This window comes from Hypanus sabinus, chromosome 27 (genome assembly GCF_030144855.1).
Source record: "Hypanus sabinus isolate sHypSab1 chromosome 27, sHypSab1.hap1, whole genome shotgun sequence".
Taxonomy (NCBI): domain Eukaryota; kingdom Metazoa; phylum Chordata; class Chondrichthyes; order Myliobatiformes; family Dasyatidae; genus Hypanus; species Hypanus sabinus.
Window position 1 is genome coordinate 9185819 of NC_082732.1, and position 20787 is coordinate 9206605.

At 40.7% G+C, this 20787-nt stretch overlaps 1 protein-coding gene across 9 annotated transcripts in view; it reads right to left on the reverse strand.

Annotated features, from left to right (window-relative positions):
- Positions 1-20787, reverse strand: part of disp3 (dispatched RND transporter family member 3) — a 626857-nt gene that overhangs the window by 400449 nt on the left and 205621 nt on the right. For 4 of the 9 annotated variants that reach the window (XM_059951718.1, XM_059951717.1, XM_059951715.1 and 1 more), the window contains one exon: positions 9526-9633. The exons of the other annotated variants lie outside the window; for them this stretch is intronic. The gene's annotated coding sequence lies outside the window, so the exon portion shown is untranslated. The remainder of the gene's footprint in view (positions 1-9525; positions 9634-20787) is intronic. 9 annotated transcript variants of the gene reach the window in all.

Here is a 20787-nt window from a genome sequence, read left to right on the forward strand (position 1 = left end):
GAAAATGCTGCATTTATAGGTTGGCAGAAAGGATTCTGTGGGACCACAACACTAATCAACATTCATCCCTCAGCCAACACTATGAAAACACATGACCATTATCACATTGCTGTTTGTGAGTTCTTGCTGTGTACTAATTGAGGTGGTGTGTTATTCTATATAAGTAATTGCAGCATTCCATAATTGGTTCACAAGCTGTGACACATTTACAATGTAAAAACCATTACAATGATGTAGACATTTGTGCTTAAGTGATTCTAAGATTAAAGCGGAAAAAGTAGGTCAATTCAGATTCAGAACCAGGTTTATTATCACCGGCATGTGTTGTGAAATTTGTTAACTTAGCAGCAGCAGTTCAATGTAAAACATGGTAATACAGAGGAAAAAAATAAGTAAATCAATTATAGTAAGTATATATATGAAAACAGTGCAGAACAGAAATAATATTAAAAACAAAAGTCAGGTAGTGTTCATGGATTCAAGGTCTATTTAGGAATCGGACAGCAGACTGGAAGCAGCTGTTCCTGAATTGCTGAGTGTGTGCCTTCAGGCTTCTGTACCTCCTTCCTGACGGTAACAATGAGATAAGGGCAGTTCCTGGTGATGGGGGTCCTTAATAACACACGCTGCCTTTCTGAGGTACCACTCCTTGAAATCACAAACCAGAGAAAAATCTGCAGGTGCTGGAAATCCAAGTAACGGACACAAAATGCTGGAGGAACTCAGCAGGCCAGGCAGCCTCAATGTAAAAGAGTACAGTTGATGTTTTGGGTCGAGACCCTTCTGCAAGACTGGAAGAAAAAAAGATGAGGAGTAGATATACTATAGATATAGTATATCTGCCCGGGAGGGAGAAGGATGAAGCAAAGAACTGGCAAGTTGATTGGTGATAGAGATACAGTGCTGAAGAAGTGGGGGGGGGGGGGGGTCTGATGGGAGAGAACAGAAGGCCATGGATGAAAGAAAAAGGGGAGGAGCAGCAGAGGGAGGTGACGGGCAGGAAAGGAGGTAAGGTGACATTGGGAAAAGGGGATGGAGAATGGTCAAGAAGGGGAGGGAGGGGCTATCACCAGAAGTTCGAGATATTGATGTGGCGATAGGCAAACTGCATAGGCAATTTATGGCAGAGCTGCCACAGAGCTTCAACTTTGCAATGCTGGCATAATGTGATATCCTGACACAGTAGCAGGGCAACTGAAAGCTACTCACACTTCAATCACTGGCACTGAAAATGCATTATCTCGGTACTTTTCTGATTATGGGAACTTGCGGTGCACAAATTGGTTGCCATATTTCTGAAACTTTGATAGTGACTGCACATTAAAAAAAAGACTAGAAAAGTATTTGGGATACCTTGAGGAGATAAAAGGCGCTACATATATTTGTTTTTATTTAATTGGTCTACTTCATCTTTGTGCTTATAGAAGTGGATCTTTATAAACTAGGAGCAAACTTGCATTAATATAGTCCTCTGGATGTTCAAAAGCATCAGAGGTGTTATCTGGAACTTAACCAATTCCATTCTAATCTATATAATGCAGAAGCCTTATGCAATAAGGAAAGCTTTGCAATGAGAATCACACACCACAATTCTTACAACAGAAAGTGAGTGCAAACTGAGCTAATATATCCACTCGCACTTAAATTTGGCTTCTGAGAAAGCATTACAGACTCATTAGTATGCCACCCTATAAACTGCATAACAAAATGTATCAGTTCATTTTAAGTACATGAATTCAGTTTCTTTCTCAAGAATGTTCTCATAAATTAACTTTAAAGTCAAGCAACTTTACAAGGCTCCATTTAAGGACAAAACTATCAAATATCTGGATGGATTTGGGACAGTGTTCGCTCAAAAGAATATTCTTTGATATTCTTCCTCTTCATTACTGGAGAACCACAGAAGGCAAAGTAGGGAGGGATTTTATTAATGATCCTCGCCCAGATCATTTTTGATTTTCTGGATTGTTCCCATCTGCACAGCAATGCAAAGCTCCACATTTGTTCATGAATGAGAATATGCCACGCTGCAGGGATAGGTTTGCAATGCACAAATCTAGTGCTGATGTTTCACATGCACCAGCCAACTTTGCTTTGACCCATTGACTCTTTGGGCAAGTCAATCTTATTTTTTGAACCTATACGGAAACATCTTCTTAGGAAGTCCTTCAGGGTCAAAGATACTATGCGGGTTCTGAGGTGATAATGAGACTAACATGAGAACTAATGGTTGCACAGCAACTGATGAATGTGGCAGATGAGCTGCTTGCATAAGAACTGTTGCATGCCTCCTACTTTTTTCACTGGGTCATGGTCAATTTTACCACCAGTATTTTCCTACATTGATAGGGGGCTCTCAAATTATAGAAAGTGGTCCATATTTTTCTGGACTTTTATTGCCAAGAGACAGGACCGAACAACAGCAGCAGTCTGATAGGAACCCAAATGTTCTATCTGTTTAGTTCATGGCCCACTCTTGTACATTTCAATGGACAGGCTCACTTTGACTTTCTCAGCCTCCAAGCATCTACATATACAGGTTTGATCTGTGTATGTAGAGTCAGAATCGGATTTATTACCAATGACATATTTGTGAAATTTGTTGTTTTGCAGCAGCAGTACATTGCAATACAAAAAAAAATACCATAGACCTAAACCAATAAAAAGACAGCAAAAGAGTGAGGTAGTGTTCATGATGAGTTCGTGGACGTGGTCCATTAGTCTGATGGAGAAGGCAAATGCCGAGTGTTTGCCCTCAGCCTCACACTGATGGTAGGAATGAGAAGAGGGCATGTCCTGGAAGGTGAGGTTCCCTAATGATGGATGCTGCCTTCTTGAGGATTCACTTTTGAAGAGATACTCATTAGTGGGGAGGTCAGTGCCCATGATGGAGTTGGCTGAGTTTACAACCCTCGGCAGCCCTTTTTGATTCTATGCATCGGAGATTCCACACCAGACAGTGACACAACCTATAAGAATGCTGTCCATGGTACATCTGTAGAAACTTGTGAGAGTCTTTATTGACATACAACTCTCCTCAAACTTGTTTTGAAATATAGCCATTAGCATTCCTTCTTCATGACTGCATCAATATATTGGGCCTAGGACAGATCTAAGACATTGATACTCAGGAACTTGAAGTTCATCACTCTTTCCACTGCTGACCCCTTGATGAGGACTGGTGTGTATTCTGACTTCCTGTTCTTGAACTCCACAATCAATTTCTTGATAATGTTGATGCTGAGTGCAAGGTTGTTAATGCGACACCACTCAATCAGCCAATCTGTCTCACTCTTGTATGCCTCTTTATCAGCAACAAAATTTCTGCAACAATAGTTACGTTATCGGCAAAATGATAGATGGCATTTGAACTTTGACTCGTCACACAGTCAGGAATAAAAAAAGTAGAGCAGTGGGCTAAGCACACATGCCTGTGAGGAGGTGATGTTAGTTTTCATCTGCACTGACTGTGATTTCCTAATGAGAAAGTCAAGAATCCAGTTGCAGAGGGAGGCACAGAGGCCCAAGTTTTGAGTTTGTTTAGTACTTAGGAGATGATTGTACTGAATGCTGAGTGTAGTTAGTAAGCAGGAGCTTGACGTAGGTATTGCTGTTGGTCCAAGACCAAGCAGAAAGCAACTGATATAACTTCCATTCTGGACCAGTTTTGGCAATAGGCAAATTGCATTTCATCCAAGTCCTTGTTATGGCATGAGCTAATTCTAGCCATGACCAATTTCGCCAAGCATTTCATCACAGTACTATCAGGCAATAGTCACTGAGACAGTTCCCCCTACACTTCTGTGCAAGAATACGACTGATGCCCTTTTGAAGCAGGTGAGAACCTCCAGCCACAGCAGTGAGAAGTTGAAGATGTCCTTAAACACCCAGCTAGTTGTTTGGCACACATTTTCAGTGCACTACCAGTTATACTATCAGGACCTTATGCCTTGCAAGGGTTCACTTTCTTGAAAAATGGTCTTGATAAATAAGATTATAAGACTTAAATAAATTATAAATACAAAATGGAGATAATGCAGATCAAAGTGTTGCTCCATAAATTAGTTCCATTTCAGCTGGGACCCTATAGAAGTGGGGGATACAGTATTATGGTGAGAAGGATTGAGAAAAATGTTGAGATAATATGAAGTCTTTCTTGACAGCAGCTTGCACAGAAGTTAGGTAGGTTGTCAGTCTTCTGGTTTATAAGCATGATATAACCACCATATGATGGATAAAAACTTCTGACAGAAGCCAAGCTTACTGAGCAGTCCCTTTCAACTGAAAGAGTAAACAGATGTTGTATGAAGTCAGAACAAGCCATCTGTGCTTGGTGTACTTGTAGTTGTGTTGGATTTGGCACGAATCTCCAATGTACCTCGGGACTGGAATTTGAGCCACTTGGAGAGATATGTCGAGGAGTACTGCAGCAATGACTTTGACCTCAAGGATTCCCCTTTGCAGATCAAGTTTATTTCCATATTTGAGGGAGGTTATGGTCATGGCATATCTCCTCTTTGCAGATGTGGGAGATGTGGCTGTGAATGCAGTGTTTTATGGGTTTCAGTTGAGATCCTATCTGCTCCTGAGGACTTAGATTGCTGTGGGATGGAGTCAAAGACACTCACTTGAAGAACAGAGCCATGTTTGCAGAGTTCTTCAAAATGCTCCTTCCAGGGTGCTGACTGCCTCCCTATTCTCAATAGGTACTTCTTTATTCATGGATTTTAGCACAGTGGGCCCTGGATAAGTGGGAGTGGTGGTGTGGTAAAGTGATATGTGGGGAAATAAAAATTCTCTCTGCAGGGAACTGAGCATTACTGCACTGATTTTATTCTCACAACTTTTGTGTTGCTGACATTGTTTTGGGGCCAGCTGAGAATAGAGCAGATTAGCCAGAAGCCAACCCAACCTGTCATGGTGTGGTTATCGCAGACATCCTGGTCAGTTCTAACTCAATTAGGAACATAATCAAACTGATGCCAATGTCTAGAAGGGGGGTGATACCACAAATCTGATGTTCATCTTTTTGAAACAAGGACTTGGTAATCACAAGACTGAGACCCCCAAGCAGTCTACCAGGAGGAATTCTGTGACAGAGGTAGCTACTTTGCTCCCCTATCAATCATGCCCTTGACCTGCATCCTTTTTAATGCTGCCACTGAAGTAACTAATGAGGAATCCGTGGTCCTCCTGTGGATCATGGGTCAGGATTTACCCAAGGCCATTTTAGTAATTCTTCTTAACCTTATCCATGGATTTCAGGGTTGGGGCACGTGCTCTGATGTGCTGTCACATACAGAGCCATGTCCCAATGGAACTCCTTGCGAACACTAACAAGCATTTCCCTCAGTCAGGAAATTATCATTATACTCTGACTTTCTAGACCATAAACACAAGAATATCTGCAGATGCTGGAAATCCAAAGTAACACACACAAAATGCTGGAGGTACTCATGGGTTTTGGCCCAGAACATTGACCGCTTATGCTTTTCTATAGATGCAACCTGGCCTGCTGAGTTCCTCCAGGATTTTGTGTGTGTTACTTTTGACTTCCAAGTTTGTTGCCTTAAGCATATTTTGTATCTACGCTGCCTCTTTGTACAAAATCTCATAAACTTGTTAATGAAATTAAAGTTAATTCAAATTAATGTGAGGCTTTGGAATTTTTTTCTTAAAATCCAAGTGCCCATAACCTTCTTTCACTTCATCAGAAAACAAAAGAAAACCAAGGTACCACGCCCTAATGATTACCCCCCCTCCCCCGTTCCACTCACCTCAATAATAAGTAAATGCTTTGAGAGGCTTATTAAAGACTACATCTGCAATATGCTATCACCTACAATGGACCCCCTACAATTCGCCTACCGACAGAACCGGTCCACTGATGATGCCATAGCAACAGCACTACACATCGTCCTCACTTCTTTGGAAAAGAGGAATGCATACATTAGAATGCTGTTCCTGGACTACAGTTCAACATTCAACACTATAATTCCCTCGACGTGACAGGAAGCTCAGACACCTCAGCCTGTTGCCTACCTTGTGCAGCTGGATCCTACACTTCCTATCAGATGGCTGACAGGTGGATAGGATGGGCTCCCTCACTTCTGTACCTCTGACCCTCAACACAGGTACCCCCAAGGGTTGTGTTCCGAGTCCCCTCCTCTACGCCCACGACTGTGCTGCCACATACAGCTCCAATCCGCTGATCAAATTTGCAGATGACACGACTTTGATCGGCCTTATTTCTAGCAGTGATGAGACAGTCTACAGAGAAGAGGTTGATACCCTGACACTGTGGTGCCAGGATAACAACCTCTCTCTCAATGTCCAAAAAGCAAAAAGAGCTGATTGTGGATTACAGGAGGAACGAAGACAGGCTCAGACTAATAAACATCAATGGGTCTGCAGATGAGAGGTGAGTAGTTTCAAATTCCTCAGTATACACAGAACCGATGATCTCACCTGGACTGTACACACCGGCTTTGTGGCCAAAACGGCGCAACAGCATCCCTTCTACCTCAGGCAGCTGATGAAGTTCGGCATGGGCCCACAAATCCTCAAGACCTTCTACAGGGGCACCACTGAGAGCATCCTGACTGGCTGTATCACCGCCTGGTACTGGTACTTCGCCAACCTTGATCGCTGGCCATTTCAGAGAGTGGTACGGACAGCCCAGCACATCTGTGGATGTCAGCTTCCCTCCATTGAAGACATTTAAGGCAGCAGTTACAGAAAGGAGGCCTGGAAGATCATCGGGGACACCAGTCATCCCAACAAGAAAATGCTTCCATCTGGCAAACGGTACTGCAACATTAAAGCCAGGATCAACAGGCAACATTTTTCTACAAGCCATTAGACTTCCAAATTCTCATGTCTGTACATTGCAATGGAGTCATAACGCAATGATTTTTACTCCCTCATGTTGTGCGATGGATATAACATTTAAATAAACTCTATTCAATTTACCTTTAAACAAGTATTTTGTTATCAATACCAGATTATAAATCTTCTATGAGCATCTCATGGATGACCTACTTCCAGTCCTATTCTGAGTAATCAAACTTCTCCAAAAAGCAATTCATTTCGTCCTCTTGTAATTTTCTCATCATTTGCATTGGTCTTGGTGATATTTAACTGTCAGTATGATTCTACTCATTGTTTGAGGAGAGATATAACATTTGCAGTCCTCTGAGCCTTTGACTAATCTTCCAATCTTCCTTGGCATGGGTCTGATGGTAAAGGATTAGTTTCGACGTAGGATGACTAGAATCAAAACCTTTCCACTTAAAGGCTATTTTAATGTTTTATAAGTAAATGAAAGATCCTCTGTTCACCCAGTGCAAGAGCTACTGAATGTGAGGTAACCTGAAAGAGCAAACTGTCGGGCTTGTGATTTTTATTCATTGATTTTGATGGAAGGAAAATTGGATCGTATCCATATGGAGTCTGTCACTTAAGTTACGAATGTGAAATGTGCCCTTTAACTTTAAAAGAGGCATGTTGTCCAATGTCTAAGACACCAAATGCATGCACTATTAATACAATTTTATGAGGCCAAGGCTCATTAGGCTGGAAAGATGAAGAGTGAACAGACTAGTTCCTAGCAGTCTGGAACTTTAGGCAGGGTCTAAATCTATTGATCCATTTTCCTCTTGGCCAAACTGCGAGAATAAATGGGAAATTCACTCATGCTGCTCTAAGTAGCTGGTCAGGCTGCAGCTAAGGGCAGAAGAAAACACATAATCCACTTTTCAGGTCAGAGACCTTGTTTTTGTTTTAGGTTTTTATTTCCTTTTCCTTCTTGGAATTCTGGTGTTGACAAACTCTAAGTACGCATACATGTACATGGCCAAATGTAAAAAACACTTCTTTAGACCAGTCAAAGAGAGATTCAGAGTTGTACAGTGTAAAGCCAGACTCTTTGGCTCAACTGGTCCAATGCAAACAAAATGCCCATCCAAGCTTGTGCAACTTGCCCTCAACTGGTCCATAACCTTCTATAGAGTCATAGGAGAAACAGATTTAATTTTAACTATACTGAAAAGATGAGAATTTTTTGGCCATGTATAATGACACATTGGCCTTAGTTCTTTCTGCACATTTATTAACTTCTTGTCATTACTACCAACACCGCACCCCCATCCCCACCAGCACTGTCACCCAGTTGCTCCTTTCACTGGGTCACTGGCACTTCTGGCATTGTCATGTTTTATTTAAAAGCATTTGATTGACAAGGAAAACTGGGCTTCATCTAAATAGTCCATTGGAGACCTTGAAGTCAGCAAGGTCCTATGCACCACAGCTTCACAATCCTGGAATAATCAGAACCAAACACATTGCTCTAGTACTGCAAGTACAAACATTTCATGTTTGCATGGCCATTCAGTTGGAAAGAATAACATTCTTGGAAGAAGAATGTTTATATTAAAAGTAATAGACTGGACCATTTAAATGAAAAGTCATTCTTCAATCAAACAAAACTGAAAAATTAACACCATATGCATTTGGTCCTCAGCAAGCACAGGCTAGTAACAAATCTTGTGGAATAGAAACCAGCTTTGCAGTTTATTCGGGTTAGCTAGCACAGCTGTAAGATGGGACAAACAGACCTCAAAGGACAGCCTTATATCCACAAAACTTTCACCCTATCCCCTGCAATGGGGATCTTGGTCCCTATTTAATGTTTAAGTCCAAAGCTATCATACACTTCTCTCTTCCGGAATTCTATCTCTAACATCCTCCCTCTTATTATCTTTTTCCCACCTGGTATGCAGGCTCCAAAGTATCTGATTACAAGAGGCTACCGAGGTTAGTAGACTCAGCCAGGTTCAAACCAGGCACAACCCTTCCAGCAATTGAGGATACCTTTAATAAGCAATACCTCACTCAAAAGATTCAAAGTCCATTTATTGTTACAACTGTGGGATTCATCTTCTCCACAGATAACCACAAAACAAAGAAAATCAAGAAAGAGAACCTTGAAACCCGTTGAAAGGAAAAACATCAACCACCTCCCCACAACCACAATAAAAGCTAATCATGCAAACGGCAATAAGAAAGAATGAGCGAGAACACAGACTGTAAAACACAAAACCGAAGACCCCATATTTAGCTTAGCTCAGTGCTCATTATCTCCAGGCCACCCTGATTCGAAGTTGCCCAGAAATAGCAAGAGGAAAAAGAGCAACCATAAACCAACAAAACTCTCATCATAATGTGAACCATCTACAAACTGAGTCAATTCAACCCTGCTCAGGCACCATCCTCTGACAGCATTGAGAAGAGAGAGACCACCTGAAAGAAGGAGCCTTCCCTTGGTAGAAGAGAGAGAGAGTGAGAGTGAGAGTGAGAGTGAGAGTGAGAGTGAGAGTGAGAGTGAGAGTGAGAGAGAGAGTGAGAGAGAGAGTGAGAGAGAGAGAGAGAGAGAGAGTGAGAGAGAGAGAGAGAGAATCACTCACACACACCTTCCTTTGGCAGCAGCGAGTGAGAGACTGGTAGATGCGCTGAACATTCGCTCACCTTCCACAGTCGTCACGATGTTTTCAATCTTTTGCAATGCTTTAACCAGAGAGATTGGAGTTGATCATAGGCTCATGTCTTTTCTCTAAGCTGCTTGCCTCCTGGAACCTTCAGAGAGACAGCAAAGCACTAGATCACTCAATCAGCCTGAAAACAGACCATCAGATTGTAGATCACTGGCTCCAACAGTATCAGAACCACAGTTAAAAGAAAAAGATGTAAAAGAAGTGGAAGAAACAGTTTTATGGACCAATTGGAGAGTGCCATCCTTGGTAGTGTTGTTTGTTGATGTCATTTTCTTCTGGTGAAGGTGGCATCCATCATTAAGGACCCTCACTATCTGGGACAAGCCTCTTCTCACTACTATCATTGGGGAGGAGGTACAGGAGCCTGAAATACACATTCAATAATTTAGAAAGAGCTTCTACCCCTCCATAATTAGATTTCTAAACTGTTGCATTCTTCCTTATTTGCATTATTTATTTTTGTAATTTATAGTAACAGTTATGCCTTGCACTATACTACTGCTGCTGTAGAAGAAATTTCAGTCCTGACGAAGGGTCTCGGCCCAAAACATCAACAGTGCTTCTCCCTATAGATGCTGCCTGGCCTGCTGCATTCCACCAGCATTTTGTGTATGTTGCTTTAATTACAGTAAACTTGCTTTTGATTCCAGATTCATATCCACATCACAGACTCTCTACCTATTTCTGCTTTCTTCTGCACATTACTTTTCCACCTTAATTTAAGTGCTTAAATGTCTCTTCCTAATTTTCTGATCTTCAGCAGTTTGGCCCAAGAGGAGGATGAATGTTCTAATCTCCCCCAACTTTTAATTGAAAAATGTAGTTTAGTTTGAATTAGGAAGAAATGGCTGCAAAATTCATTAAAAAATCATTGTAAATTTCTAGGTTGGAATTCCAAAATGGGGGCAAACCATCCACCCTTTAGTTAGCTGATAAAGGAATCTGACAGAGGTACAGCAAACATCCACAAGTGTATTCAAGCAACAGCATTTCACAATATTCATTCTTTATCAGCCAAAGTTAATTTGTCAGATTTTACAAATCTATGCTCTTGGTGAGAAGTTTCAGTTGTGGAAATGCTCAACAAACACTTGGACAAGTGGGTACAAGGGTATAATGAGAATCTGTCCAATAAAATAAATGAATGACCAATGAATCCACCAGGATAAGCTAACTGGTACCAATTAAACTCTAAATTTTTGTTGTCTGCAAGAGATACCTGTCAGAAATAATTGAAAATCAATCTAAAACTGCATAAAGTTGAATAAAGGACTTAACAAATGGACCATAGATGAAGTGCAATGTAACAAAAACATAAATCCATGCAGCACTTATCCATCTGTTCCACCAATCTACAGAAGAGCCGAAGGCTTCTCAATATACAGGACGAAACAAACTGTTGATTTGGAGAAGAGATGAGGTCTGTGTTTCGTGATAAACTCTTTGTGGTGCTCAGATGTGACAGTTTTGTTGAACTCTCATTCCACCAACCTGGAACAACTAATTTTTAAGTGATGACCATTCTGCTTACCAAAAGAAGTCTCTGTGTTCATAACTGCAGATTACATATCGCCAAAAGTTGATGTTATCAGGCACTCAAGATATGAAATGTTGCCTTCACCAAACAAGAAACTGCCCAACCTAATGTATTTGAAATCATCAGGCTTGTTTGAAGAAATCTCTCCACAATTTTCATCAGCATAAAACAAACCGCACCAGGGGTGCCAACAGGAGGCAGAGGAGTGGCTATGGGATTGCTTAGAGTTGGTGGACTGCGCCGTGTTCATGGACACATCAAAAGATCTTAGTGAGTACACCACAGTTGTCATGGACTTTATTAAAACAGTCGCAGACGAGTGTGTCTCCGTAAAGTCATTCAGAAACTTCCACATCCAGATGCCCTGGATGAACCATGAAATCCGTTATTTGCTGAGGGCCAGATCAATTGCATTCAGGTCTGGTGACCAACTAAGATTCAAAAGGTCCAGCTACAACATCTGCAAAATTATCTCATGTGTGAAGGGGCATTTCTGGATCAAACTTGAATAACTGAAGGATGCTCAACAGTTGTAGTAGGGTTTGAATGTTATTGCCTCTTACAAAGGGAAACCACATGCCATAGGTGACAATAAGGCCTTGCTCCCAAATAAACTCAGTGCCTTCTATGCTTGTCAAAACTTGGAGGAATCTTCACAAACTCTCACAGCCTCCAATGATCATCTGATTTCAATCTCTGAGGCCAATGCAAGAGCATCCTTCAGAAGGACGAACCCATGGAAAGCATCCAGCCCATACTGTGTACATTGCCGCATACTAAAGACCTGTGCTAATCAATTGGCTGAACTGTTCACCAATATCTTTAACTTCTTGCTTTGGCAGCTTGAGGTACCTACCTGCTTCAAGCAGGCTTCAATCACACCAGTGCCCAAGAAGAACGAGGTAACCTGCCACAAAAATACTATTGTCCAGTAGCACTTACATTCACTATGAAGTACCTTCAGAGGTTGGTGATGAAACATAGCAACTCCAGCCAGAGAAGTAACTTGGATTTGCTCCAATTTGTCTACTGTCACAACAGCTTTCCAAAGGTGCCACTTCATTGGCTTTTCAATCACCCCCGGAACATCAGGATGTTCTTTATCGATTACAGCTCAGCATTCAATCCTATCATCCACTTAAAACTAACCAATAAGTTTCAAGACCTTGGTCTCAAAGTTACTTTATGCAACTGGATCCTCAGTTTCCTCACTTGCAGGTACCAGTCATTTCAGACTAGCAACAGCTCCTCCACAATCTCCATCAGCACAGGTGCACAAGATTGTGAGCTTAGACCTCTGCTCTACTCGTTTTATACTGATGACTGTTAAGCTAAGTACAGCTCAGATGCCATAGCTAAGTTTGCTGATGACACCGCTGTTGTTGTTCGAATCAAACATTGTGACGAATTAGCAAAGTGGAGGGGGACTGAAAATCTGGCTGAGTAGTGTCACCAAACAACCTCTCACACAATGTCAGCAAAATCAAGAAGCTGATTTTTCACTTCAGCAGGAGGAAACTGGAGGCTCCGTAGCTATCGGGGAAATTAGAACTGGAGAGAGTCAGCAACTTTAAATTCCACGGTGCTAAAATTTCAGAGGATCTGTCCTGGGCCCAGCACATAAGTGCCATTAGGAAGTAAGTTTGGCAGTGCCTCTACTTCCTTAGAAGTTTGCAAAGAACCAGCATAGCATCAATAACTTTAACAAACTTACAGAGTTGTGTTGTGGAGAGTATATCGACTGGTTACATCATGGCCTGGGAAGGCACAGTTATTATCCCTCAATCATCAGGGTCTTGAACCAGTCACGGTAACTTCACTCACCCTATGACTGAACAATCTATGGACCCACTTTCAAGAACTCTTACTTCATGTTCTCGATACTTGTTGCTTGTTTATTTATTTATTTATTTATTATTTCACTTTTTTCTTTTGTATTTGAACAGTTTGTTGCATTTTGAACATTAATTATTTCCCCATCCAGTTGGGTGTGGTCTTTCATTAGTTTTATTTGTGTCTTGGATTTACCATGCATGCTCTCAAGAAAACAAATCTCAGGGTTCAATATGGTAGCATATATATACTTTGATGACGAATTTACTTTGAATACTTTGAACCACATCTCTCCCTCTCATAAAACCACAAGCAAAATTCCTTAGAATTCCACCAGTCCCTACACATAAGTAAGCAAAATAATTTTCTGGGGACATATGTAAACAACATGGAAAAGTATGAATGTGGCATTAAAAGGGAACAACTCGCAGATGCTGGAAATATGAAACTGACCAGAAATGCTGGAAACAGTTAGTAGTTAATAGTAATCATCTGTGGAGAGTAAAAGATAGAATTGGCATTTCAGCCGATGACCTTTCTTCTGAACTAGACAAATTTAGAAATCAAAGATGCTTAAATCTGCAGGGAAGGGGTAGAGATTGACAGAATAAAAGTGACTGTGTGAAAGGGTGGAAAACAGGAGAGATGACTGCACAAGTGAAAGAACAAGTGTACAAATAAACTTGCTTACAGCAGTATCACAGGTATATAAATAACAAATGTGGTGAGGTCAGATGGAATCCTTTACAGGAAGCAGAGTGAAGGCAAATATAATTAAGATAGCAGTTTGAGCTGTGGGCTTATAGTGATTGTACTTTTTATATGGTATGTCCTATAAGAATTGGCTGACTCCTGGACAACTTTGATCATTCGTCCTAATTGGAAATAAAGCTGTCCAACAGTCATCTTTTGCAAAATTAACACATGCTGAGGCAGATTTCTCTGGTACTGTAAGTACCAGTTTGCAAACACTTGGAAGCATGTGGTATTATGACATGCAGCCATTTGTGAGACTTGTTTGCAAGAGAGACTGACAGCTCAATGTTCCACGTTTCTGTTGTTTTAGACATCACACAGAAGGAAGGAGGAAGGGGTAAGGCTGACGTTACTAGTCTGGGAAAATGTCTTGACAGTGCGCAGACAGGACAAACTGGAGAGCTCATCTACTGAGCTGTATGGGTGGAACAGAAGAATAAGAAAGGGATGACCATATTAATGGGATTATATTATAGACCAACAAATAGTCAGCAAGATTTAGAAGAGCAACTTTGTAGAGTGATTGCAGACAGTTACGAGAAACATAAGGCTGTGACAGTACATTATTTTAACTTTCCTCTTGTTGACTGGAACTCTCATATTATAAAAGGACTGGATGAGAATGAGTTCACCGAATGTGTTCAAGAAAGTTTTGTTAATCAATATATGGAGGTCCCATCTAGACAGAGTGTGATACTGAATCTCCTATTAGGAAATGAGACAGGACAAGTGACGTAAGTGAGTGCAGTGGAACATTTTGGATCTAGTTATCATAATTCCATTAACCTCAAGATAGTTATGGAGAATGATAGAACCTCAACCCATGGACCAGATCTAAAATGGATAAATCCTAATATTGATGGTATCAGAAAGGATCTATCAAGCATGGCTTGGAACAGGTTGTTTATTAGCATAGATGGGCTTTCTAAGTGGGAAGTTTTTAAGAGTAGAGAGTTTGTATGTTCCTGTCAGAATAAAAGGCAAAGCTAACAGGTATAGAGAATCTTAGTTTTCAAGAGATATTGAGAGGCTCGTTAAGGAGAAGGAAGTGCGTAGCAGGTATAGGCAGCAAGGAACAAATGAGGTGTTGAGGGGTATAAAAAATGCAAGAAAACACTTAAGGTGGAAGTCAGGAGAAGTAAAAAAAAGGACACAAGGCCGCCTTAGCTGACAAAGTGAAGGAGAATCCCAAAGGCCTCTACAAATATATCAAAAGCAGGAAAGCAAGGGACAAAATTGGTCCTCTTGAAGATCAGAATGATAAACTACGTATGGAGCTGAAAGTGATGGGGGAGATCTTAACTAGATTTTTTTGCATCTGTATTTACGCAGGAGATGGATACATCGAGAGCATCCTGGACCAGGTATGGATTACAGGTTCTTGCTGTCATGAGGAAAATTAGGGTGGATGATTCTCCAAGGCTTGATGAGAAGTTCTCTTGCACCTTGCTGCAGGCCAATCCCAGTGCAGAAATAGCAGGAGTTCAAACAGTGGTATTTAAAATGAACTTAGCTACAAGTGAGATGCCAGAAGATTGGAGGATAGCTAATATTGATTTGTGATTAAGAAAGGCTCTAAGAATAAGCCAGGATACTATAGGCCGGTGACTGTGACATGTGTAGTGTTTAAGATGTTGTACGGTATTCTAAGGAACCCGGTTATATAAGTATTTGGATAGACAGAGACTGATTAGGGATAGACAAGATGCCTTTGTGCACGGTAGGTCATGTGCAAATCTTAAAGTGTTTTTCAACAAAGTTACCAGGTTCATTGATTAAGGAAACACAGTGGATGTTGTCTACATGGACTTTAGCAAAGCCTCTGATAAGGTCCCACATGGGAGGTTGGTCAGAAAGTTCAGTTACTTGACATTCAGGATGAAGTAGCAAATTGAATTTGACATTGGCTTTACAGGAGAAGCCAGAGAGTGGTAGAAAATGGTTGTCTCTCTGACTGAACCTCTGTGACTCGTATGTGCCACAGGGATTGGTGCTGGGTCCATTGCTGTCATCTATATGAACGATTTGGATCAGTAAATTTGGATGCTGCCAGGATTTGAGGACCTGAGTTACAGGGAATGACTGAATAAGTTAGGACTTCTTTTGTATACAAAATTATGAGGGGAATAGATAATGTAAATGCAAGCAGGCTTTTTGCACTGCGGGCGAGTGAGCCTAGAATTAGATGTAATAGGTTAAGGGTGAAAAGTGAAATGTTTAAGATGAACATTAGGGGAGTTTCTTCACCCAGAGAGTTATGAGAGGGTGGATCCAACTGCCAGTGGAAGTGGTGGATGCAGATTCAATTTCAACATTTAAGAGAAATCTGTGTACGCACATGGATGGGAGGGTTATAGAGAGCTATGGTCCAGATGCAGGAAAATAGGCAGAATAACTGTTCGGCACAGAGTTGATAGGTCAAAGGGCCTGTTTCTGAACCGTATGTTCTATGCGTACACATGGGACATTCACTCAGAATGCATGTTATACTTGGAAATGTCACTCAGACACTTACTTTTTCATACATCTATATACTGAAGGGAAATGGAGCCTATTTAACATCTCTAGCAAGAAGGAATCATTCACTTTAAATCAGTAGTAATCTCATTTCCTGACATTTCCCTGATTTCAATGTAGATGCATGGACAAAAACTTCTGGTCAATTGTTATGCAGCTCAGTCTACAAAGTGTTATCTGTGAATCTTCATGAGAAACACCTTAGGACATTTCACAGCTGTTCTGATGACTGTTCCACAATGTGTATGTTCCACAACGGGGTTTGAACTCAGACTAGGAGTTAGCAATTTTTCCTTTGTTTATCTGCCAGTTGATTGTCGCTTTCTGCTTCTGAATATCAGTAGATGAAACCTGGATACTGGTCTAATCTCTGCTGCTATAATTGGGGAATTTTGCAATACAATGGCATCACATCACCAGGAGCACAGGGATTTAGAGAGAAAATAAGAGAGCAATAAGAAAACAAAAGCTCACAAGCCAACACATTATATTCTGCAGATAGGAACATGCAAACTAGACAGATGGTTTATGGCAACAAAAACATCCTAAGTGTCCAGAAAATGTTTTTTTAAATTATCCAGTTGTTTTAATCAAATTTTTCACCACTTACTTCAATTTACACTACAATAGCTCTTCTAAAGACAGTCACATCTTTTCCTTGGAACTCATGTTAACGTTTATCTTGTAGCAAACTATCACAGAGCCCAAATATACCGTTTCAGAAGTAAATACTGGCCAGAATACAGGTGATAATTGTATGGATTTTCAAGGTGGATGTGTGAAATCCTTTGCAATCATCAGAGATTGAATTTACTTTTTGTTTGAATGGTAGGTACCTCCAACATTTCACCACTCCCACATAATTAAGAGGAGTATTAATTTAGACTAAGCTTCTGGAGAGGGAATTGAATACTTAATCTTTTGATTTAGAGGCAAGTATTCTACTAACTGAGCTATCATTAACAGAAATCTAGCAATGAAACATGCATTCACAAAGCACACCATGATGAACAAGCACCACTGAAGCTCAAATTCTAATCAAGGAGCAGTGTGCAGTCTGTTTTTAACAAGCATCGATAATTCTATGACCCAATGCTTGAACAAGCAACTGTATGGATAGCTGGCCAGAAGTCCTGATAGGAACAATTCCATTCAGAAAGAATGGCAAGTTATTTATTTATTTAGAGATACAGAGCAGAACAAGTCCTTCCAGCCCACCGAGCTGCGCCACCCAACGATTTAATCCTAGCTTAATCATGGGACGACTTACAATGACCAATTAACCTACTACTGATATATCTTTGGATTGTGGGAGGAAATCGAAGACACTCACGTGTTTTACAGGAAGGACATATAAACTTTCTTGTAGTGGACATGGAATTGAACTTCGAACTCCGTCGCCCCAAGCTGTAACAGCATCAGGCCAAATAGATCAGGGATAGAAACTGAGCTGGCAGATGGAAATGTCTTAAAGCTTTATTTTCATGCAGCTCAGCATCAGAATAATACAGACAAATCCTCTTGAGCTACCAAACTAAAATACCTATTAATTCAAATTAAAATCACATAAATACTTTTGGTTTCATTTTGTTGAAATTGCTTTACTTGATTGAGCAGACAACTTAAAACAATGGAACAAAAGTTCACTGAATAAATAACGTAAGACTAAATATAATCTCAAGTGGTCCTAGAGCAGTTAATTCTGTGATTAAGATGGAAATAAGATAACTATTTCAATAAAGAGACTCACAAATTCAGGAGATGGGAAGAAAATAAGTAAAGTGGGGGCTGCCTTCAGTATTTATAGCCATGCACATCCGCTCCTCTTCTCTGCAACAATTTAATATCTAATGCAGGTAATATCTATATACAATTTCTATTAGCAACTCAGTGAGTTTAATTTATACATCACAGCTTCTCCATTTCAGATCTGGTTGTCAAGATCTGTACAAATATGAAACAAATGGTAAATAACATTAAGAATGCAGCAAAACAGTCCAGATAGCATAGAATGGGAACAGAAGCTATATGCAGTGTGAGAGTGGTTTATTGGTGTTGTAGTTCTGTTTTTTTTGGTGGGAATCTCTACAGCTCAGTGCCCAAGATGACCTAAAGTATGGCCCTTCAACAGAATCAAAATCAGGTTTATTATCACCAGCATGTGTCGAAAATTTGTTAACTTAGCAGCAGCAGTTCAATGCAATACATAATGTAGAAGAAAAAATATGTAAATTAATTACAATGTATGTATATTGAATAGATTAAAAATCATGTAAAAACAGAAATAATATATTTAAAAAATGAGGTAGAGTTCAAGGGTTCAATGTCCATTTAGGAATCAGATGGCAGAGGGGAAGAAGCTTTTCCTGAATCACTGAGTGTGTGCCTTGAGGATTCTGTACCTCCTACCTGTTGGTAACAGTGAGAAAAGGGCATGCCATGGGTGCTAAAGGTCCTTAATAATGGACACTGCGTTTCTGAAACACCGCTCCTTGAAGATGTCTTGGGTACTTTGTAGGCTAGTACCCAAGATGGAGCTGACTAAATTTACAACCTTCTTAAGCTTCTTCCAGTCCTGTGCAGTAGCCGCCCCCCCCCCCCCACCCATACCAAACAGTGATGCAGCCTGTCAGAATGTTCTCCATGGTACATCTATATGACGTATCAAATCTTTTCAAACTCCCAATGAAGTATAGCCGCCATCTTGCCTTCTTTATAACTGCGTCGATATGTTGGGACCAGGTCAGATCCTCAGAGTTCTTGACATCCAGGAACTTGAAACTGCTCACTCTCTCCACTTCTGATCCTTCTATGAAGATTGGTATGTGTTCCTTCATCTCACCCTTTCAGAAGTCCACAATCAGCTCTTTCGTCTTACTGACATTGAGTGTCAGGTTGTTGCTGCATATCTCGCTCCTGTACACCCTCTCTTTATCACCTGAGATTCTACCAACAATGGTTGTGCCATCAGCAAATTTATAGATGGTACCTGAGCTATGCCTAGCCTCACATGTAATAAGAGGTTAAAGATGCATCAGGCACTAATTGAAGATATGGGAAATTTTCACTTATAATACTAGCAACATGTCACTAGTGGAACCAGAGGAGCTTGAACTTGAACATTCATACACCACCATCAAGAATGCTTATTGTGCCAAACGATGCTAGCACTTGGTACTTCTAAACACTTCTACCTCTAGGGTATACGCAAAAAATGAGGACCACAGTGCCAGTGACAAGGACTGCAAAGCCATGATCAAGGGAGGTGGAAGAGTTCCTACAGAATTGCTGTACCAGACCATGTTAAAGGATTCATCTTTGGATTGATATGAATATGCCACAGTTCAATGACTTTCATTAAGAGTTGTGTGGATGACTGTGTGCCTTTGAGAATATACTGGACATACCCAAACTAGAAGTTGTGGATGACCCATGAGGTTTGCAATCTGCAGAATGCTAGACCTGTGACACTCAAAACTCATCCAAGTATAACCTACAGAAGGTTATTTTAAGAATAAAAAAGAAACTCTGAGTGAAGTTGGAGATAGAATTGGATGCATGTCAGCTATGGCAGGGTTTGCAAACGATTACTTCCTATAAAGTTAGACCTACCATCATAAACAGCTGTGATGCCTCACTCTGTGATAGGCTGAATGCCTGTTATGCACAGTTTGACCGGGAAAATAAAACTTCCACTGTGTGAATCCCTGTAGCATCTGGTGACTTTGAAATAACCACCTCAGAGGCTGATGTCAGGACACCTTTCAAGAGGGCGAACCCTCTCACGGCAACAGACCCCAATGGTGTAGTTAGCCAAGGATTGAAAACCAGTGCAAACCAACTGACATGAGTGTTCAAGAACATTGGCTCGTGCAATGCTATTATAGCTTGGGAAAATCCCGAGTTTGGACTTCAATTCTAGAGCTGTTCTCTAAGGAGTCTCTCTATGTACTCCCCGTGAAATGTGTGGGTATTTCTCCAGGTCAGCTGGTTTCCTTGCACAGTTCACAGACATACTAGGTAGGTTAACTGGTCATTGTAAATTGTCCCTTGATTAGGTTAAGATTAATCAGTTTTGTCAGGTTTACTGGCACACAAAGAGACAGAAGGGCCTACTCTGTGATATATTGTTAAATAAAGAAATCTTCAATCACTCACTGCACCAGTATGATATTCCTACTTGCTTCAAAAGGAATTCAACTGTACAGTGCTCAAGAGGTGCAAGGTGAGGTGCCTCAATGACTATCATCCACCAGCACTTCTATCAAGTGATGATGTGTTGTTTATTGATTACAGCTCAGCGTTCAACAACATTATCCTCTAGGTACTAATCAATAATCTTCAATACATTGTTCTCTGTCTCAAACTCTGCAACAGTTTAGATCGACGACATCTCTTCCACAATCACAATCAACTCAGGTGCACCACGAGGCTGTGTACTTACCCACCTGCTCTACTCACTTTATACTTATGACTGTGAAAGCTAAGTACATGGTGACAAATATGTACTGTACTTCGATAATAAATTTAATTTAAACTTGACTTCCTCATTGGGAGAGAAGTCAGTTCAGATTGTAAATAGTATCTTCTCTG